Source organism: Ailuropoda melanoleuca, chromosome 4 (genome assembly GCF_002007445.2).
Source record: "Ailuropoda melanoleuca isolate Jingjing chromosome 4, ASM200744v2, whole genome shotgun sequence".
Lineage (NCBI taxonomy): Eukaryota > Metazoa > Chordata > Mammalia > Carnivora > Ursidae > Ailuropoda > Ailuropoda melanoleuca.
In genome coordinates this window covers 31,767,036-31,790,038 of record NC_048221.1, presented here as the reverse complement: position 1 = coordinate 31,790,038, position 23,003 = coordinate 31,767,036, and the positions used below count along the sequence as shown (strand labels likewise).

Below are 23,003 nucleotides of genomic sequence, written 5' to 3'. Positions count from 1 at the left end.
GCTGGTGGGGTCCCTCTGTACCTCACATACCAGCTCCACGGAATGACCTCTGTTTCTTGGAATGGTCATACGCTTTTATTTTTACTTGCCTTGGCTCAGTCGGCTATGATTTTCTTTTCCTTCTTTTTCTTTCTCTATTAGAAAAAAAATGTACTAATTCTACAAGCTCAGTTCAAATTCCTCCTTGAAATTCTCCTTGTTTGCCTGGCCCTATGATACATCATTCTTGTTTTCTCTGGGCCTTTTACATGTGGCTTGTGCCTCTGTAAGAACTCGACCACAGAGCATTTCAAAGACCCACTTGTTTTATTTTGTTTTTTCTTTCTTTTTTTTAAGTATAATTAACATACAATTTTATATTAGTTTCAGATGTATAGTGTAATGATTCAACAATTCTATACATTTCTCAGTGCTCATCATGATAAGTTTATTTCATCCATCCTCCTACCTACTTCCCCTCTGGAAATCACCAGTTCTCTGCATTTAAGGGTCTGTTTTTTTTTTTCTTTTTGTCTATTTTTCCCTTTTGTTTGTTTGTTTGTTTTGGTTCTTAAATTCCACCTATGAGTGAAGTCACATGGCATTTGTCTTTATCTGACTGATTTATTTCACTTAGTATTATATCCTCTAGGTCCATCCATGTTTCACAAATGTTAACATATCATTCTTTTTTATGGCCGAGTAATATTCCATAGACATTTTCAAAAGAAAACCTACAGATGGCCAATAGACATATGGAAAGATGTTCAACATCACTAGTTATCGGGAAATGGAAATCAAAACCACAATGAGATACCACCTTACACCTGTTGGAATGGCTAAAATCAACAACACAATAAACAAAGAGAGTTGGTGAGACTGTGGAGAAAAGGAACCCTCATGCACTGGTGGTGGGAATGCAAACTGGTGCAGTCACTGTGGAAAACAGTATGGAGGTCCCTCAAAAAATTAAAAATAAAATTACCATGTGATGCAATAATTCCACTCCTGGATATTTACCCAAAGAATACAAAAACAGTAATTCCAAAAGATAGATACACCCTATGTTTATTGTGAAGATCCACCTTGAATTCACTCTTTCTTTCCCTCCCTCCTCCTTTCTCTTTTCTCTTCTCTCCTCTTCCTTTCCTTCTTCTCTTCTGCTCCAGCTCATGTCCCCTTTCTCCTTCCATCCCTTTATAACAATCAGGATGAGGTTTCTCTGGCCTTTATTTATTTATTTATTTATTTATTAAGATTTTATTTATTTATTTGACAGAGACAGCCAGTGAGAGAGGGAACACAAGCAGGGCAAGTGGGAGAGGAAGAAGCAGGCTCCCAGCGGAGGAGCCTGATGTGGGGCTCTATCCCAGAACGCCAGGATCACGCCCTGAGCTGAAGGCAGACGCTTAACGACTGCACCACCCAGGCGCCCCTCTCTGGCCTTTAAATCTCCTAAACCTGTCTTCTATCCAGTATCTGCAGATCTGCTTGCAATTGGTTTCCCAAGGCTAGTTGTAAAATAGATGCTATTTTTAAAGAGACTCACCTTATTTTTGTTACAATCTTCCCTTCAACGTCTGCTGGAAGTTTCAAAAGGGATATAACAAGCAAAATTTTCCGTAATCCATTCAACAAAACTTCCCAACAAATATTTGTTGAGCAGCTACTATGTGCCAGGCCCTAGTTCCTAGCGATAGAGCAGGAATCAAAACAGTTAAGGTCCTTGATATTCTTTAAGGTCAGAAAATGGCAAGCGTACTACAGAGATCGAAACTGGATAATGTGAGAAAGAGGGAATGAGAGGCATCTTCGGGCTGAATGGCCAGGGAAGATCTTTGGGGAGATGTCATTTGAGCTAGGATCTGAATGACAAGGAGGAGCAAAAAAGCGTTCCAAGCAGAGGGAACAGCTCCCGCGGAGGCTCCGTGTCAGAAGGTGATTGGAGAGTTTTGTTTTCTTTTTTAAAATTTTATTTACTTATTTGAGAGAAAGAGAGAAAGGGAGAGAGAGAGCACAAGCAGGGGGAGGGGCAGAGGGAGAAGCAGACTCCCCACTGAGCAGGGAGCCCAACATGGGGCTCTATCCCAGGACCCCGGGGTCATGACCTGAGCCAAAGTCAGACCCGTAACCGACTGAGCTACCCAGGCATCCCATAAGTGCTTGGAGTGTTAAAGGACTCGAAGAAGGCTTGGTGTGAGCCATGTTTGGTAGGTGAGAGATGAGTGAGAAAGAGAGAGAGAGAGAGGGAGAGGCAGCAGGGCAGTTGGAGAAATAGCCAGAGGCTAGATCTTCTGTGGGTTTTGCAGGTCAGTGTGAGGGGTTGAGATTTATTCTAATTCCAAGGAGAAGCCACTAGAGGAAATCGGGCAGGTGCACGGTTTTGTAAATGTGTTGAAGCTTGGGGATTTCACATTTAAAAAATATTTTGGCCTACAAAAAAAGTAACATTCTAGTTCAGAAAGTGAAAAAGGGAAAGTGAAAGATCAAGAAGAGCCGATGATCGTCACTGTAGCTGAGCTTCGAACTGGTAAACAGAGAACTAGACAAAATCCTCAGCTCCTCGGCTTCAAGCGGTGAAAAGAGAAGGTCTGGGGATGTTCTTGCCAGAGCTGCACAGTAAGTATTGTGGGTGCCGTATTTTTGCGTAATTCATTTCCAGCTTAAGGGCAACAGGAAAGGATCCTTTTCTATTAGAGTGTTAAAAGGGCTTCCTATTAAAAACGTAAACCAAGGGGCGCCTGGGTGGCACAGCGGTTAAGCGTCTGCCTTCGGCTCAGGGCGTGATCCCGGCATTATGGGATCGAGCCCCACATCAGGCTCCTCTGCAATGAGCCTGCTTCTTCCTCTCCCACTCCCCCTGCTTGTGTTCCCTCTCTCGCTGGCTGTCTCTGTCTCTGTCAAATAAATAAATAATATCTTAAAAAAAAATAAAAAAATAAAAACGTAAACCAAGATGGCCTTAAAAAAAGCTCTTTCTACTGCCACACAGAAGAGAGTGTGGGTCTTACAATGGAATTGAAAAAAGATCCCGTTGCTTAGAGAAACAAAGAACTGTAGCAGCACAAATTCCAGCCAGAATTTTAAAGAGCATTCTGGAAAAAATAATACATTTTGATAGATATCCTTTGAACATACCCAAAAGCTTTAATAACATTTATTCCCCTTGGATATTGAAAATTTCATTCCTAGGAATTTACCTTAAGGAAAACGTCAAAGATCTGCACAAGCACTTAGCTCCAAGGACGTTCAACCCTTTTTTAAAAAAAAAAAGTAAAAATTTGGAAAACTTCTAAATATCCAGTAATAGCAGCATTGTTAAATGAATACTCTGAGGCAATGTAGTATCTTGCATTAGGCACAATAATGTTGTAGGAGAATATTTAATCACAAGAATTTTTCCCACAAAGTATAAATGAAAAATATGACATTTCTCCCCTGATAATCGGTACTTAAGTGGAAACAAATTAGGTTACAAAGTACCCTGTACACTTTAGTCTTAGTTCAAGATTGTCCGTTTAAAAAGCAAATTGGAAGAAAACTTTTCCAAAATGGTAACAGTGGTTATCTCGGAGAGGTTGGATAGCAGATGATTTTTAATTTTCTCTCTTTTAATTTATTTTCTGAAATTTCTAAACTGGATGTAAATGAAAAAGTAGTAGGAGAAATCCACTGAAACAAATTAATTAATTTAAAAAAGCTGAAGATTCCCTGCTGTGTGCCAGGCACTAATCACTTTCCCTTTTTGTAAATCAGTTTATTTATCACTTATAATCCTCTTCTGAGACAGGTGCTATTCTTAACTTCATTTGCTATTGACAAAACTGAGATGCAGAGATGTTAATAACACGCCCAAGTCACACGTCTAACAAGTAGGGGCTCTGGGTTTAGGATCCCAGGCAGCGTGATGCCAAGCCGTCCCTTTTAACTGTGACACTATGCTTCTAGCAAATACCTAAACAGAGTAGATAGTGTCTCTGTTACCAGACATAGAATGGGAACTGTTTCCGTAACTTCGTTTTTAGAGGTTATCACCCATTCCTTAGTGAGGAGTGACTAGATACTCTCTGTGATCACCGATGTTATAGAATGTAGGTTTCCTTATAGAATATAAAGTCCATCATTGTCTATAAGCCTCTCCGATTCGTGACTAAAAAACACATGTGCATTCTCAAAGATGTAGATACTTCGACAAATGGGTCATAACAGCCTATATGAGACAGGATTCTGATGACTCTCCGATGGGAAAAACCAGATCAGCTGACTTTGTGTAATTGTCTTCACTAGGCTTCTCTCTCTCTAACACATCCCTTGTATTTACCGTCACCTTGTGCCAGTGGCTTGGGCTAGCTCTTGTTCTGTGTTCTTTTCATGAAGCTGGAATCTATTTTAGAAAGAAGAGCTATAGTAAGAGGCATGAAAGAAGACTTTACACTAGGAATGAAGCTGGAACAAAATGTTGAAAGAGGCCACAGCGAGAACTGCCCATATCCATGGCAATAACGTGTGTCCTCTAACATATACCAGTAACCAAAGCTTGCTGTGCTGGGCATGGTACTAAGTGTGCATAACATACGTGATTCCTGTCTTTCTTCGCAAGTCTCTATGAGATGGGTGCTGTCATTCTCCCTGCCTTACGCAGCAGGAAGCTAGTGCGTGGACAGCCATGCCAGCTCTAGGCTTTTTAACCACAAGTCTATTTTTGCCTCCACAAAGGCAAATGGCTTCGCCACCCTATCCCTCTGTTCCTTCTCCAAATATAAATCCATAAGTGATTATTTTTATTAATATTTTAGTTCTACTAAAGATAAAGGTGATAAAGTCAGATTTTTTTTTTGTGAACTTTCAATGTTCTTTGCAAGAGACAGAATCCTCTGCCTCCTACTGTAAAAACTATGTACTGAAGTGTTTGTGTTCCTTTGGCTGCCCCTGGGGATTTGTGATCCTGAGTTGTGCTGGCAGAGAACGTGATGCTTCCACGTATGGGGATCTGGGAATAGTCCGATCCTTGTGAAATGATTTCGGTAGGCACTGAGTCAGAGTGACTGGAATCTGACAAATTCACAGGCTTTTTTATTTACCTGTCACTGTGGCTAACTCAGGGTGTTCCCAGACAACAAGGCGGACGTCCCCATTACTCTTGCTTCTGAAAATGACTGAAAGCCTTTCTTGGTTTGTATCTGTCTAGCCTGTCCTCTGTGCAGCATCCGAGGCTGCTGGCATGGAAAAAGCCTGTCACTGTCAGAGGACTGGGCTCTCTCTTGGGCTTCTGGGAAATCAGAGCCCTGTTGTGGGGACAGCCCCTCTGTCTCTGCCTGCTCCTTGCCAGAAATCCCTAACTGCTTGTCAGCACTTAGGCGGCGGTCCTTCAGACTGGGTATTCCCATTGAATGCATGGTCATTTCAACTTGGGTCATTTTCAGCTAGTTTTTAACACGGCATCTTTTCCCCGTTGGCATTCTATATTGATCTCCACTCTCATGTCCTGAAAAAGATATTCTCTTTCACCTTGCTGTTTAACACACACTCTAAGTGATTACGGTATTTATAACCTCACTTTCAGTTTTCCCTTTCTCTTTTAGCTCATCGTTCAATGAATTATAATACATTTTAAAAGAATCATCACTCATTCCCTTAACATAAAAAACAATCGATACTCATTTTTTTAAAGTAGAAGAGGTAAAAAAGAGGAAATGAAAATTACATGCAGCTGAGGTGCCTAGAGATCACTATTGTCATTATACAAGTGTCTTCCCTTTCTATTGGCACATGTATCCTACACTTAGGCACAGAGGTATACATATAGCCATACGGCTCTGAAATTTCATTTTAAAAGTTGGCTGCAACTGCAGCTGGATGGCCAAAGAAGCTGGACATATTCGCTGGAAATAATTGTTATTTTGTTTTGCCTGATACTTTTTTTTCTCCTTTAAAACATGAATATGGGTACCTGGGTGGCTCAGTCGATTAAGTGTCTGCTTTTTGCTCAGGTCATGATCTCAGGTTCCTGAGATCAAGTTCTGTGTCAGGCTCTGTGCTTAGCGGGGAATTTGCTTCTCTCTCTGCCCCTCCCTCTCAATTTATTTCTCTCAAATAAATAAATAATTAAAAAACCCCAAATGTGAATACATTGTAGTATATAAATACTCAGTGTATAATTTGATAAATTCTTACATATATATCTATATCTATCTATCTATGTATATAGATATATACACGTCTATATAACAACTACTAAGATTGAGACAGAATGTTTTTAACACCCCCACACCTCCAAGTGTCACTCTTGGCCCTTCTCAGTCCTGTTCTGATCTCTATCACTGTAAGTTCGTCCTGTAACTTCTCGAACTTCATATAATTGGAATCATACAGTAATTACCCTTTGGTGTCTGATTTCTTTTGATAAATGCCATGTCTGTGAAAGAGATCCATGTGGTTGAATAAACAGTAGTTTATTTTTTTTAGCTGCATTGCATTCTTCATCTGAATATACCACAATTGACTTTGTTGATGGACACTGCTGGTGGTTCCCATTCTTTAGGCTTCTGTAAACAAAGATGCTAATCTGAATAAGGCTGAGGCTTTTGTAGTGATTACATCACCACCCAGCATCTTCCTCCGCATAGTCCGGCTCCCCACCCCCTCCCCCACTGCCGTCAATCTTGAAGGACTCCCTAATAATCTTCTCTCCTGTTAATTATCTCCACCTTTCAGTGCACTTCCTGGGACCCCAACCTGTAACAACAGCCTTGATAGACATGTTATATCAAAATGGCCGTGCTGTTTTATTTGGCCCTAAGACTTGGACAAAGGCGAACCTTGAAAGGCCAATTTTCATGAGGCCCTGGTCATGAAAGGGACAGAAACTGGCATACCAGGTACACTTTGAAATTGAATGCCATGGCCAAAGGTAATTTTCCAAACCTGAATGTGTCTTCTCAAGATTCTTCACCAAAATCTTTAGGTAAAATGAGGAAAGTGGTGTTTTAGAGGGTGTAATCTGGTTTTGTATGTACAAAGCGCATTGGAGAAGAGGTCTATTTTGGACAATTATAATAGTTCTAACATAAGGAAATAATGAAGGAGGGATGCGAGAGCCTTTGTGGAGAAAGGAGGCACAGTTTGAGGGCATCACGGCGGTTTGTAGGATTGTCACTGAAGAAAATGGAGAAGGTAATGATGACTCCAGTGCTTTCAACCCAGACAGCCAAGATTGCACTTCTCGTTCCATTCATTTGGGCTTTGGAGTAGAGGAAAACAGAGCATCAAGGAGCATGCTTTTGAAAAACATAGATATCAGGACAAAATACTGGTGTGCGGGTAAGGATGAGCAAAGTTTAGCTCAAGAGAATAAAGAGTTTTTTATGATGGAACCATAAAAAATATCCATCAAGGAACAGGAGAGGTGGGCCTTTCATGTATGAAAAGATTTTAAAAGAATGAGAGAGATTTAGAGGTCGTCGTCTATATTACTTACCTATGGCTCTACAACAAACTGCCACAAACTTAGCAGCTGAAAATGAAAATATATTTATTTCACAGCTTCTGTGGGACAGGAATCCAGGGGCAAGTTAGTGAGGCTTTCTGGCTTTGGGTCTCTCAGGGGGCTGCAGTCCTCTCAAGGCTTACCTGGGAAGGATTCACTTCCAAGCTCATTCACATATTTTTTGGGGAGGATTCAGTTCCTTGTGGGTCATCGGACTGAGTTTTGTCTTCTTCTGTGCTGTGGATCACCCTCGGTTCTTTGCCATGTGGGCTTTCCATGGGACAACTGACAACATGGTAGCCGGACATGAGAGGGTAAGAGAACATGCCAGCAACAGATAGAAAGCCAGTAAAATGGAGGTTAGACTCTCTTGGAACCTCATCATGAAAATGACATCCTATCACCTGTGTGTGTGTGTGTGTGTATATATATATATATATATATATATATATTCCCCCCCCACTCAGGAGCGAGTCACTAGGTCCCATATACACTGACATGAAAGGGGTTACACAGAGATGTGGGTACCAGGAGGTGGGGATCATCGAAAACCTCAGTGATCATTGTCAGAAGCTGCTTACCACATCTATATCAGGTCGTGTTTGAGGACATGATATATCACAGAAAAGCTCTAAGCCTTTTTTTGTTTGTTTGTTTGTTTGTTTGTTTAACCACCTATAAATTTGCAGTTAGGAACTTCCATAAGCCTATTAGGAATGTTTTCCTTTGATGGGAGGCCATATGTCAGTGGAGGTGTTTTTGGCATTTACTAATGCACTCAGTAACTTGATTTGAAAAGTCAACTGTGCAATACTGTATAATTTCAAACACTTTTCTAGCAAAAATGTATTACTTTTAATTAGACTGATTTAAAGCTGTTAAGATTCTTGTCAGAAATAATTTTTAAGTGGATGTGTCAGGATAAAAACAGCAGTTGTCAAGTGAAGAAAGCAGTAATTTGTGCATGTACTGTCTGGCTTATGAGCAATTGGGTCTTTAAATACTAACTGAGCATTTGCGCTTACAATTTCTTTTATAGAAGCCATTCTGGCAGTTAGAGATTCAAATCGTTGGAATGCTATTGTTTGTGGTAAATATTTGTCCTGTGACTGGGGAATTAAATTTGGTTCCTACCCTATAATATAGACAAAAGCATCACTAAGTAGAGAAAGCATTTAAGCAATCCAATTCAGCAATTGGTCGAACACATAGCATAAGCAAAGCATTCTGGGTGATTACAGAGTGGAATAATAATACCAATGATGAAGACCACTCTTTGATGAAAGCAAATCAGGTGACCTTATGCACTTGAAAAAGCTCAAATTCTATTTGCAATCTTTTCAGGCTATTAATTTCTATAGAAAGCTTTTGCTGTTGGGCGATGAAAAGGAGAGCTTTTGCCTTACCTCTGTGGCAGGATTTCTTAGTACTGGTACTTGATATTTGGGGTCATGTGACTCTTTGTTGTAGAGGGACTGTCCTGTGCATTGTAAGACATTTAGCAGCATTCTGGGCTTCTACTCACTAGATGCCAATAGTTCTGTTCCCCTCACCCCAGTTGTGACAATAAGGTATATTTCCAGACATTGCCAGATGGATCTGGGGGTGCAGAGAGGCAAGCAAAATCACCACCCTATGGGAATTAACACAGCTTTTGAATTAGGGAATCCTAAATTAACAAGATGTAGTTATCTTACTTCTATCCATTGCATTTACAGATCTGTTATCTTTTCTCTTGGTCGTCAAAAGCAAAATTTCATGTTATATAAAAGATCATTCATTCTCCTATTTGTGGATTCCATAAACATTCATTGACTTCTTACTGTCTGCAGTTGGCTTTACCTAGGCATTATGAAAGATGTGAAAAAATAAAGAGATGTTTGTCCTCAAGAAGCTTGAGATCTCAGAGGCGGTGGCATAGAGATTTAGGTCATGTATATATATAACTATAGTGCAAGTAGAAAGCACTAAGTCTGACAAAAGAATGAGGTAAAATGTATAGGGTGTTTTAAAGAAGAATTTTTTATATTTCCCTTGCGGACCAGTGGTAGGCTAGAAGTTCATCCTTGAGCTGGGGTTCTCGAATCTGAGATTAAGAGGGTGAGGTTGACCTCTAGTTTTAGGTTGTAAGGGTAGATCTGGAGTAGGAGCTAGACTTCTGAGACAGAACATTAAATCGAATGGGCTAGGCAGAGAGAGAGAAACGCAGTCCAAAGTCATAGGTTCTCAACCAGACATGGCCAGATGGAGGACATACATATTTAAGAGGACTAAAAAAAGGGAGGAGTTTGGAGAAGTTTCCTGAAACACGGATAAACAGAACTTGGTCCTTTTTGTAGGAAACTGCTAACAAGCCCAAGGTGCAGTAGGAGCTGTGAGAGCACTAAATTGGTTTGATGGGAGGGAGGCCTTGCAGTGGGGTCACAGTTATTCTTCTCCTACCCATGGAGCTCAGTATCTCAGCAGTTCATATGGAAAGCAGTTCCAAGCCAAACATAGGCAGTGGAAGACTAGTTATCAGAGGGTCCTGCTTCCTAGTATCGAACACTGGCCAGACATGCACCCAATGTCTTCAACATTAGAGCTTCGCTGCTTGCGTGAGACTTCCAAAAACATGAAAGTTCTCCCAAGATGGCATTATTATCTACAAATCTCTTAGCATTACAATGCTCAAAGAATATTGCAAAGATTGTTAGTAGGTATTACCTTGAAGAATTTAATCAATAAATTAGTTTTTGAAATGCCAAGCAAAATAAATTAAACATATTCCTTTACCGCAGAACTTGTCAGAGCCCTTAAGATGCATCATAAATCTCAAATGGAGGGATACAATATCAAACATTTTCCAGATTTATTTAATTACAAAGCCTTTTTTCGTGTAACATCTCATGAGAATATAGTCTATGCTGCAAGCTTTGTGTAACTCTGGTTCTGAGTGAGTTGGTGAAATGAGTGGCTGGACTTTGAGTGAATAGTATACAGCAAGGGAAAATACATTAACGTGCAAATATTCACCTGTCCCTCCCTCACCTGCTGAAGAAAAACCTGACTCAGCCAGCTTGTTCCTAGTGCTTCTCCTACCCCACCAGATGGTTTCTGTCTAGATCTCTGGCCTCTTGGTCTTTATTATACATCAGTGCAAATGGCAAGGTCCGGAGATGCTAGCTAATTACTCTAGAAAGGTCAAAGAGCCAATGGTAGGAGGAAAATAATATATATATTAAGGGGAAATAAAAAGTGGGGCAGGGCAGGGCAGGTGACTGACCTTGAGATTTACCTTCATTCACCTTGGAATTTGAGAAAGAGGGAATGCTCAGAAAGAGCATGTTTTTCTGGGAGGTAGGAGAGAAATTCTTAAGTTGTCATTTTCCCTTATCAGAATATAGTAAACATTTAATTGGATTTTTATTTACTTGTGGTTGCTAGGATGAATTTCTCTAGATATGAAAATGAGATAAAGTGGGTCTTTAAGATGGGCTCCCAAAGGTCTATCTTTATAAGGGTTATAACAGGTAATATTTAATGGGGAACAAAGATCATCAGTTAAGGTGCAAGAGAGTCAGAGGTGTGTGAATATCCTGGAAATAAAGGCTTAATGAGGTAAGCTGGTGAATAGATGCGATTTTTGTCTTCCCACCCACCTTCTGGGAACACCAAACACACCTCTCTTTTTGTGGCAACTGTTCTGGTTGTGAGGAGTTGCCACTCACAAGACCTAGCCCTGTGCCTAGCCCTGTGCCTGCAGGCCCAGGCACACAGGTAGGCCTGGCCAATCCTATTACCTGTTTCCGTGTCTGCAGGAATGCGTGCATGTCCCAGTTCAGGCCAAGCAGAGTCCTGCCCTGCAATTGTATATAGAGCCATGAAGGAAGAGAGATGCTCTGGTATGTCTGAGCATTAGGGATAGAAACTTGGAGTTTTCTGCATTCATATGCCTTTATCTGTCCAATCACCGAGCCTGGCACTAGGAAGCAGCCAATCTATAGAAAAGGAAGACATCAAGCAGACTCAGAGCTGGGAGGTGGAAGGGATTGGTAAAATGTAAATGTATTATCTAAGTTACCAGGATCCCTGAGGCCAGCTTAACCCTGGCCTTCCCCATTATTGGAGCCAACCCAGTGTAGCTTAACCAATTTAAGTTTCGTTTCTGTCATTTGTAATCAAAGGAGCGCCAGCAATTTATCCAGCAATGTGCTAAGTGCCTTGAAGACAGAAAGGTTTGTAAATGGTTATGATGAGAGGCCATGAAGGTGGAGATAAAGGGGGTTCCCTGAGCTTCATTTGCCTAGAACAGAACCTGATGGGAAGCCCGATGGCATGAGCAGGGAGAGGCAACAGTAAAGAGAGTGGGAGCTGAGAACTGAATTTCTTCTCCTTGCCCTGAGTTGGCTGCCCTCCTGAGGTGATAAGGCAAGATGAACTGGGTTCTTTAGGTGGTGATTTGATTTTGAATTACCTAAATTTATGCCCTAAAGAGTGATTCCCCCCCCCCCTTTTCTGTTCCATTACTGTAGTTCTTCTGCTGTATTTGGGTAAAGAAAATAGAGAGGTCCACGGTTTTTATCAGTTGTTTCTTTTAACCACTCCTTTATGGTTAGAAGCAGCTGTAGGTACAAAACAAATATAGTACCCCTTCTTGATGCGTCTGGTGTGGTATTTGTGCCGTCGACTTGAGTGGGATGAAATAGTGCGAGAATCCACCCACATCCGCTGAGCGTGATTACTCACATCACCCGGGCAGGGCCGTGCACTGTACCGCATCGGAGCCCACAGAGTCTCCTCGTATACACGCCCCATATAATCTTTTGGAAATTCTGTTCATGCTGCACAAATTAATGTCTCACTTTGTGTCTTTGTGAAAGGCCGTAACGAAGCAGATGATACACTTTGAAGTAGGAAGCTTTGAGATCTTGAAAGAAAAGACAGAGACCATATTGATGTTTTGCTGTGAACCTGAGACACAAATGAGAGCACCGTATCAGTTTTTTTGTTATTTATTTTATTTCTCCAGCCTTCTGGTAAGAAGAAAGCTCTTACAGAGCTGCCCCTGGTCTTAGTTTGTCATCTACCTTCTCTTCAATTCCCCATACACCTGTAGGGTTGATGTCGTGGAAGCTCAGGTTGAGTTAGAAAACCATTTCTAAAATCAACTGAACCAGGAAATTAACTTACTCTTTGGTCTGTGTGTGCGGGTACAAGGTGTGGGCATGGCTTAGTGGAAGGAGGTTGGGCATGGCTGGTGGTCCTGGTCAGTAAGCTCCTCACAAACTCAGCAGGGGGACGTTTGTTGAAGACACTTGGAGTGTGTAGCCAAGGGAATGGAAAGAATATGGGGAAAGTGATGATGATGATGATGATGACAATGACAAAGATGACTAATGTTTATTCAACACTCACTCTGTGTAAGAAGGGACTTTGAGTCACTCTACGCGTATTCTCATTTACCTGCTGCAGTGACTTCATGAGATTGCCCACCTCTCAGATAAAGAAACTGAGGCTCTGAGACAGAGCTCATGTGGCTAAGTGTGCTATAGAATGGGATATGGACCCAGATTTCTGTGACTCCAGGAACTGCCTGGGATTCAACTAGTGAATGATAATTTGGTGTGTTTATTAAGGGAATGGCTGTCTTTCCCAGCTGTTCCTGGAGACAGCCAAGCCTAGGTTGGGGGTTATTGTCAGGGAAGTTGTAAAGAGAATTTTCACATCCTGGGCAAAGAGAATAAGATGAAGACTAGAAAGGAAAGGCACCACGTGGGGGAGTGACCTGAGAATTTGGACAAATAGCTGGGGTCAGATATTATTATAAGGATTTGGTGTCTTAAGCCTGAAAGTTGGAGGAAGCATTTGGAAAGCTTAAAGCTGGAGACGACTTGCATTTTTGCGAGATTACACTGCTTCGCTGTGAAAAGTGGACCTGAGTGGCCAGACTGGGTGCCGCAGGACATTTTAGGAGGTCATTCCATTGATACCGTTGACATGGGAGAGGTAATCATGGTTTGAATTAAGCTACTTATTTAAAATAAATTCACCAATTTAGGCAGCGTCATCCCCAGATGTTTAGTCTGCCACACTCCCATCCATGCCTCCTGCCTTGTGATTTTCTCCATTGCTCATCACTTTCAGCTGGTCTGGACACTTGAGGAATTTTCTGAAGAAACCACTTGTCAGATGTGGGTAGGCAGGGAGGACTAGCACAAATAAGTGACTTAATCTTGGCCTTGAATGGAGGTGTCTGGGTGAAAGGACAGTTACATCTTTAACTGAGATGGAGGAAAGCAGGTCTGAAGGACTGGGTTTGTGCTAAGAGTGAGGTGGATGGATTGAAGTTACCCTCCCTTCCCAAGTCAGGCCTCTCTGAGGACTAGAAAAAGCTGTGAACTGAATTGGGAGGCATTGTTTTTAAACTCTGGGACCTTGGCCGTGTCACTTAATTGCCTTAAGCCTGTTGCTTTGTCTAGGTAGTGGGAATACTAATGATGCCAGTGCTCTGTCTCTCACAGATTCCTGGCGGTACCCAATCCAATGGCACGCACGGCAATGCTTGAAAAGTCACAAATCATTCTGTATGCAGGTACACACTAACTATCCTGTGTAGTCATCCAAGTGAAAGACAATTTTTGGATGCACAGGACAACCTTATGAGGAAAGCATGCTCATTTCAAAATTTCAATTTGCTTAAGTATCTGAGTATTTAACAGTCATTTCTTGGATCTGATTGTACTTTCTATTGTAAGTAGTGACTTAACAACTGGCGTTCCTGTTTTGGGGAAACAGTACTGCAGAGCGCTAAAAGCCTGGACTTTGGAGTCAGACAGACAGAGGCTCAATTCTGTGCTCTGCTCTTTGACACCTATATGACCTTGGTGAAATCATTTAACTTCTCAGAATCTGCAAAATGGGTCTAGTGACCTCATAAGCCTGTTGTGAGAATGAAATGAAATGTTACAGGTAAAGTTGATAACACAGTGGTTACTCTGTGAAAAGAACTCATTATGTAGTAGCTACTACTATTTTTATGTTTTAAAAATTTTATAGGGCCCCTTTTAGGTGCATTTTCTCATTTAATGATCTTTAATATTATGAATGGGGGGAGGACGGGAGGTCTATTATCCATCGTACTTCATTTCTCCACTGAGGTAATTCCGCACGGACACACGAAGGGTCCCCCCCTGTCTCCACCATCCCCCCCACCCACCCATGTTCCCAGGAAATGCTCTAGGAGAGGGAATCAGAGGGGAGAGCGGTGGAGACAGCTGTCGTTGGAAGGCATAATGATGACAGCACATGACATTAGGCCACGGCACATTCGTGACGTTCCCAGGCCCTCTGAGCACCCACGACAGTCCCGAGAAGTTCCCGTCTGGCTTGCGTCATCGCTGGTGTTCCGGGCGCTGCAGCCCCGCGGGAACGCACGCGGGGTCCAGGGGTGACGCTGACGCACAAGTGTGCGCGGGTCCAAACAGTCCCGGGGAGGCAGCGGGCGCCGGGCAAAGCCAGGACTCGTGATGTCACAGAGGAATCTCAGGGCTTGGAAGGCTGACAGAATGCCTTTGCCAGCTCCGCACTGCAAGTAAGGAGGGAACTCGGCCTCCAGAAAGCACGCTTTCACTCCAGCCTGGAGCCGGGCAGAATCAGCCCGAGACTCCTAGCAGGTATAGATTTATTCTGCTGAAACTGAGGAAAATGCGAAAGGGACGTCTTCTCATCTTGAGTCATACCCGCTGATCCCCTCTAAACAGAAGGACTGATAATTATTGCCATCAATAAGGAGCAGTCGCTCAGCCCAGCCTTCTATCTGACCTGTGGGTTCCCCCCTCCTTTGCCGAAGGGGAGGATGGAGACGGCGCAAAACCTGTAGGGGGAGCTATTTTGTTTTGAATGCAGAGTGTAATTTGCTTTTTCAAGTAAGCAAGATATTAAAATTGCCTCTCAGAGTTTCTTTTGCAGAACAATTTCACTTTCTGGGGCATTCTGGAAATGCTATAGAAAGAAGCACTGGTCATTATATAGGAAACTTAATGTAATATGCATCAGTGTGAATCTAAATTAGGAAACGAGGCCCATGTTCTCCCAATTATATCAAATGGCACTTGGGCATTTTGGGGGTAAGGAAAAAAAGCACAGGCTTTGAAGTGAGATGGATCTGGGTTCAGATCACAGCTCAGCTACTTACTTTTAAAAGCAGCCTGGGGCAGATTGCTTTGTAATCCTGTAAAAAGGCAAAAAGGAACCAGAGGGACCTGTGCGACCTCCCAGCCAAAGTTCTTATTTGGATTTAATTTGAGGATGCATTTAAAGCTCAACCAGTAGTCGGTGCTCAACAAATGGTTTTCCTACCCTCCTTATCTCGCTAGAGTGTCAGATATTGTGCTCATTTGTACCCATCTATGAAGTTTGTGTTTCTAATTGGTTTCTTGCCTTTTATATAGAAGATGTGATTAGGCTCACAAAATAGGGCACATACTCAAAATTAGCTCTGCTTTGAAGTTAGATATCCTGTGTTCGTTATTTTGATGGGATGGTTTGAAGATGGAGTCTCCGCAGAAGAGCGTTTGATGCTGTGGGGAAATGTATTTGTGCTCGAGCACAGGTCAGAGAGAAAATAATGACAGAATGGCATTTGCTTTCTCTGGAAAGGCCTGGGCAGTTACTTGAAAATGATTCTTGAACAAAAGCATATTTCCTGGTGTACCACGAATATATGGTTGTGGCAGCTCAGGGACTGCTCGGTTCCTTACTCAGACATAATATTCTGCTCAGGTTAAGCCTCCTCTAGAACCCAAAAGGCCATAAGATACAGCAAGCCAATTTCTCTGCCTCCAACAAAATGAAGATCGCTTTGGAATTAGTATTATAAATCACAAATGGGGCTTACTCCTAGGCCAAAGAAACAATTAGTAGTTAATCAGTAAGTGGAATCAAGAAGAAAAAAATACCAACCCACAAAAGACATCAACATATAACAAAAGAAAATGTTCTGCATGTTCTCTTCCGTTGTGCTGGGCCTGGACATCTTAATGAGGAATGATATTCTCTCAGGATAGTACCTCAGAGAGCTTATCGGAAGCGTTGCTAAGAAGTTGCTGTCTTAAATTTTTTTCTGCAGCCACATGTATACAAGAGAATTCCATATTTGACAGCCTCCTGGTACTTCCTTTATTTAACAAAGACATCTTATTTTTTCCATGACGGTAACATTTAAATTGCCTCACATCCAGTCTTAAAATAGTTGTTACACTTAAGGAATATTATTAGAATAATACTGGAAGGAAACATCTAGACAATTACTCTAATTCCCTCATTTTATAGGTACAACCCAGGGGCCCAAGTTTAGTGGCTTCTCAAGGTGACACAATGACTGGGGTCAGAGCTGGGTTGAGAACTCAGATTTGTATTTCCACACTGATGTTCTTTTAACTTTTTTTGACATGTAATAATTTGAGTTGTACTTGGTAGTAGAAAATTTAGAGCATTAACAGGAGTTTACATGTAAGAGAATGCCACCAAACAGGTCCACTGTGGAAATCATTGCAGGATATTATAGAGGAGGGACCACAAAACCATGAAGGTTACATTGTACAGTCACAGAAAATGTGGCAAAGATAAGTTGAGTGACTTGCCCAGGACAACTTGCTAATAATGATGGAGTCCAGATATGAACTCATATCTGTATCTGGTATATCTGGTACTAGTTAGAATATCAGCTGGAGTTGGCCAAGGGTTTTACTGGACTCATTTGTGTTTAGAGTATTCTGAGAGATTTCCTGAACCTGCTTCAGGGGGCTGTGAGGAAGCTTGCACTTCAGGAACACATGGGAGAGGCTGGAAGTGGGAATTCTGACTAGCCTGAAAGAAGAAAGTTGTCCAACTTCATTTCCATCCCTAACCACATGGGAGAATAGGTTGGCATAATAGCAAAACGCTCAGTGGCTTTGAGGTGTGTGATGTATTATGGTGGGGGTTATGCTTTGCTTGAGAGGTCTATGGTTTTCTCTTTTGCCCTTCAGCTTTCTGAGGCCCTCTGCCTTACAGCCCAGAAGAGGTGGCTGTCATAGTTCCTCTGACCGGATGAGGGGTAGACACAGAAGGCCCCTCTGTGAGCCTCTCTCTAGGGTTTTTGCAATTAGGCATAGTGATTGAATTAGTTAACTTTGGAGAGATGAGTTGGAAAGTCACCTAGACTTGTGATCTGAAGCTTCCGTTGCTCGATGCCATGATCTAACATGTGTTTGTAACCAGGAAACAACTGTGTGGAGAGAAAGAGGGATAGATGAATGAATGAATGAATGAATGAATGAATGAATGAATTGCATATGCCTTCTCTTCTTCTAGCTACAAGGGGTACTTGAATCCTGATTTTTCAGTGTCACCATGAGTATTCTGACCATATACCAAAAATGGTGGAAATGACAGTGAGTCTTAATAATATTATTTGTGCCTGGGGTCTAGTTGTGCCCAAAGCCAACCTCTGTTCCGGGCATTTCTGAAAAAGAGGCCAATAGCTTCTCTCTCTCTCTCTCTCTCTCTCTTTTTTTTTTTTTTTTTTGGATTTAAGTCAGTTCAAGTTGAGTTCTAATCCCCATGCAAGAGAAAGAGTTGTAACTGACACAGGAGCTTCACTTTGCCAGTAAATTGCTTTGTTTTGCAGAATGTAAAGCCAAGCTTCAAGAAAAAAGAAAGGAAGTGCTGGGTTGGCTGCCTTTTGATGATAGTTGTTTTATTTGTTGTTTTGTTGTTTTTATAAAGAACATGTAAGAAACTCTCCAACTGAATGCCACATGGTGTCTAGATACTAATCCTTCTAAAGCAAAAAAAAATTTCTGTTCTCTGGATGGTTCCTGGATACTGTAGTTCTGAAGGTGAAGACTTGGAGAGGGCTGGCCAGAGTAAAATTGGGGGGAAAAAAAAGAAAGAAAGAACCCGAAGGGGGTAGAAATGATCAAAGCAAAGAAAAACAAAAAAGAATGAACTAGGCTAGTTTGAAGATGATTTCATTTTCCAAAACTCCTAGCAAATTGAGAAGGCAGCCAAAAGCACAATAAGGAAAGGCTTGCTTGGGAAGGTATGCATCAGTTAAAAGCAGCCTTTATGGAAACAGGAAGTCTCTCTTCCAAAATGGAGTCCTAGCATTGGAGCTCAGTGGTTATTACCAGTCTAGATTGAACTCTTTTGTTCATCCTTGAATGAATCACTATGATCCCAGGGATATGATGCTGTGATTGGTCAGACTTAAATCACCTGTCTGCTCCTGGAGCTATGGAGATAATGGACACCATCCTGTTGGGATTATGGAAAGAGTGGTGGAGGGAAAGTGAGGATGCAAAAGATGAGTGAGTGGAAGTCAGGAAGGTAACAACAGAAAGCATCAGATGAGAGTTGTCTTGAAAGCAGGCACTGTATAGAATCCAAGCTCCTTTAAGACATGTTTTTTTTGAAGATTTTATTTATTTATTTACTTATTTCTTTTAAGGATTTTATTTATTTATTTTAGAGAGAGAGATAGAGAGCATGTGAGCACCAATGGTGGAAGTAGAGGGGGAAGGAAAGGAACAGCCAACTCCCTTTGGCCCCATGCAGGGCTCCATCCCATGACCCTGACATCATGACCAGAGCTGAAACCAAGAGTCAGACGATTAACCAGCTACCCAAGTGCTCCTATTTATTTGTTTTAGAGAGAGAAAGAGCGAGCACACGTGCAAGTGGGGGGCAGGGCAGAGGGGGAGAGAGAGAGAGAGAGAGAGAATCTCAAGCAGATTCTGTGGTGAGTGCAGAGCCCTCCTTAGGGCTCAATCTCATGACCCTGAGATCATGACCTGAGCTGAAACCAAGAGTTGGACACTTAGCCGACTGAGCCATCTGGGCACCCCAAAGGCATATTTCTAAGTGGAACATTAGTGTCTAAGATAAGCATTTCTGTGAGACTTATAGGAAACAGATCTGTTTCTCTGTGTTGGAAATTTCACACTAACAGGAACAGTTCTGAAACATTTAAAATGTTAGAAACCTGTAGAATACTTTTGTTTCACAAGTATAAAAATACTGAGAAAGCATGAATTGAATATTATGAAATTATAAAGACTTCAATTTCAGTTACTTGTTACATGGCCTTATTATCGACTCAGTATTTTCTTCAGCGTGCATTAATGTAAATAATTTCACCCCATAAAGATTGTAATTTTTGTGAATTATCAGCCCTAGGCTTTTTGAATAGATCATATTCAGAACTTTCTCAGTGATGCAGCTACAGATAAAAAAAAAAACACTAGCTGGGGTGACTAATTGGTTCAACAAGAATGGTTCTTGGACTCACTTCACCACCTTTCAAGAAGGTTCCATTAAAAACAAAAAGTATATGTGGTGTTTATTCAAAGATTTGGGTTTGGTAATTTTCTCATTGTATTTTTCTTATCCCTTTCCAAAAATTTTGATGCAACAATAACTTACTAATTTGAAAATCCTCCCTCACATGTAGGAAATGCTTCTCCTGCTAAGAAAATGGATGCTCCCAACAAAAATAAATCATGTGAAAGATAAATAGATGTTGGATAAACACAGTGTTGGAAGAAAACAAGATGGTGGTCATGCCATTCTTATCTGACTTTCCCTTCTTCAACTTGATATTCCACCTTCAGAAACAGGTAAACATGCCATCTATCATATTTTCTATTTCCTTTGTAGTAAATTTTACTGGTTTTAATCACTGTATCTTGTTGACTTGATGTAATATGCAGTATTTGAGTTGAAAGGGGCATGAACAGCTAAAACGACATCTCATTTTTTTTAGGGACCTTTATTCTTAAACACAGGAAGTTGTAAAATCACCAATGGCAAATTTCATTAGTTTTAGGCAATACTATAAGTGATGGTATTCTATTGAGTTAATGCCTTGAACACGAATCAGAAGATTAACTATTGTGGCAAACTGTCAATCTTTACTCCTAAATTATGGTGAGTACAGAATTTTTTGTTCTGGCTTTGAAGTTGAATTATTCTCTTCACTCAGTATGTCAGTCAGAAAAGAGATTTGTCTTCTCAGCTGAGTTCTGCATGGTTTTCTTTAGGTAATTAATATTTCCTCTTTCCCCTTCACTATGCCATTACTTTGTTATTATTCTCATTCATCAAGTCTCAAATATTTCTTTAAAATTCTGAGGGGCTTGACAGGTTAAACTGTATCCCATTATTGATGATATTAAACAACACAGTCTGAAAACTTGTCTTTAGGCTTTCTGTCAGATTTTCAGTAAAATGTCATTATATTTGCATCTTTATTTCTTTAAGAGAGAGAGAGAGGTCATTCAGATCCACTTGCTAAAGCTCTCTACAACATGTTTTTAGAGCAAAAAAAAGTGGTTTAGGAAAGAAGAAAAAAAATCATTTTTTGGGAAGCATTCTAAAACATCTATCATCAACAGGCATATGAGCCTGAGTGCACACAAATATTTGTCCAAGAGTGTTCATTGTTGCCATATTTGTATCTGCTAAAAAAAAAAATAGAAACAACCTAAATTTCTGAATGAATAAAAAGTTCAATAAGCCATGGCACAATGTAATTTATATATGATTTAAAAAGAATAAAGTACATTTACCTGGACTCACTTGAAATGGAACTCATTAAATATTTCTAGGAACAAAAAAGCAGCTGCATATTAGTCCATGTAGTAGAATCATTTTTTTTTGGTCACATGTATGTCTTTATCTTGTATATATGAATGCATATGAACTGTTACATTGTAGTTACCTCCGAGTAGTTAGAATTGTCAGTAATGAGTTGTCAAGGGCTTTGGCTCTTACCTTAACACACTCTTGTGTTTTTTATAATGATAAGCATGTATCAAGATTTTAAAATGCATGTGGACAAAATAAAATAAGTTATTAAGCACTCTTATTTTACAAGTGAGAGAACTGAGCATGGAGAAATTAAATGACTTTCTTACCGTAGCACAGCTCATTCAAGCTAGAGATGGAATTTGAATCCAAGTCTTTGGGCTTTCAACTTCTGTATGATTACTCCCGTATATTACTCCTCTTCCTTACATTAATCAGAAAAAAATAATTTTAATCATTGTTATCCACATCTTTGAAATCAAACAGAAACAAAAACCCTTCCCCCCACCAGAAAAACCTTGGAATTCAAATTTTAGAAGCTTAGAACTTACTTTTCTTCACAGTATCTATAAATGTACTTTCTTATATGCATTGGAATTAAATGCCTCTCCATAGTTTTCCAGATGAGTGGTATTATCATCTAATAAATAGGTTAACCCTAGCACAGGGAAGAAATTTCTTAATCAAATAAAAACTAAAATTGAGTAATCAGTCTGCAAAATTAAGAGGAGGAGGGCTGGCGGCTTGGAAGGGAGGACTGCATTTGTGTTGCTTTGTGTCATAGTCTAATCACACAACACTAGGGAAAGTCTCTATGGCTCCGTCTTCTGACAGAGGTGCTCATTGCAGTGATACCTATGAATCGGCTTCACAAAGACTAACTATCCAGGCAGGCTCCCCATTGGGCTGTTTCTTCTGCTTTTTACTTGGTCTCCTTCCTTCCTTCCTCTCTGGCTACCCTCAAAAAGTGCCACCACACAGATGCTCCAGCGTCTGGAGTCTCCCTGTTGAGTAATTTATTCATTGTTTTCTTCCAGTCTTCTTCCACTTGTGACATTTAGACTGATTAAACCGTGGATTCTCTTTCTTTCTAGGGGATCTGAACTCTTCGAGTGCTGAGGAAGAAAACATTGCAAGGGAGAGTGAAGGAAGACGAGCAACAGAATAGGCAGTTTTTGAGCTAAATGTCAACGTCAGCTAGTCATCAGTGTCCTCTTCCTTACCTGTCATCAATCCAATTCTTGTCATCGTCAGAGCTACCAATTACGGGGCATTGATTGGGAGCCAGGCATAGGAGTCAGCACTTGACATGAGCCTATGCCTCGGTACAGTCCTTTGGGTTGGGTGCTATTATTATTCCATTTGTATGTAAGGAATGGAAGCAAATAAGGCGTAGGTGATTTGTTCGAGGTCATCCTGGCTAAGGACTGCCTTGCCTGTTTTGGAGGGTATTGTCTTCTCCCAGGATTCAGTCTTGGAATTAAAAAAAAAAAAAAAAAAGACCAAGGGACCATAATAAGACTCATCAAAGAAGCGGAATCCTCCAACACATTCTTTTCCCCATTGTGTTCAGCTTATTAGTATATAGGGGGAACTCGGAGTTTCTAAAAACATCTATTGATTTCCTTGTGTGTAGAGATTTACAGAGACAGTTTGTAAGCCTCAGACGCCGTTGCAACATTCACTGCTTTGCTGTGGATAGGAATGATGTTTGTGAAAGAAGGCCAAGTAATGTCATCATTTGGCCTCATTTGTGAAATGGATGGCTGTGTTCCTGGCACTGAGAAAGATGCCCCAAAGCTATTTGAAAGATGAAAGGGCTTATCTTGAAACAAGGTTTTCTGGAAGATCACAAACCAACCGCCTAAAATGTTAGTTCAGATAAAACGAGAGCAAAGAACTATTGGAATCTTCAAGTTGAAATTTC

At 40.9% G+C, this 23,003-nt stretch overlaps 1 long non-coding RNA gene across 1 annotated transcript; it reads left to right on the top strand.

Annotated features, from left to right (window-relative positions):
* Positions 1-2,422: 2,422 nt before the first annotated feature.
* On the top strand, positions 2,423-22,424 carry LOC109490205. Its single transcript, XR_002143482.1, has 3 exons — positions 2,423-2,598; positions 19,941-20,106; positions 22,171-22,424. It is a non-coding gene; the product is annotated as an uncharacterized LOC109490205 (long non-coding RNA).
* The last annotated feature ends 579 nt before the right edge of the window (positions 22,425-23,003 follow it).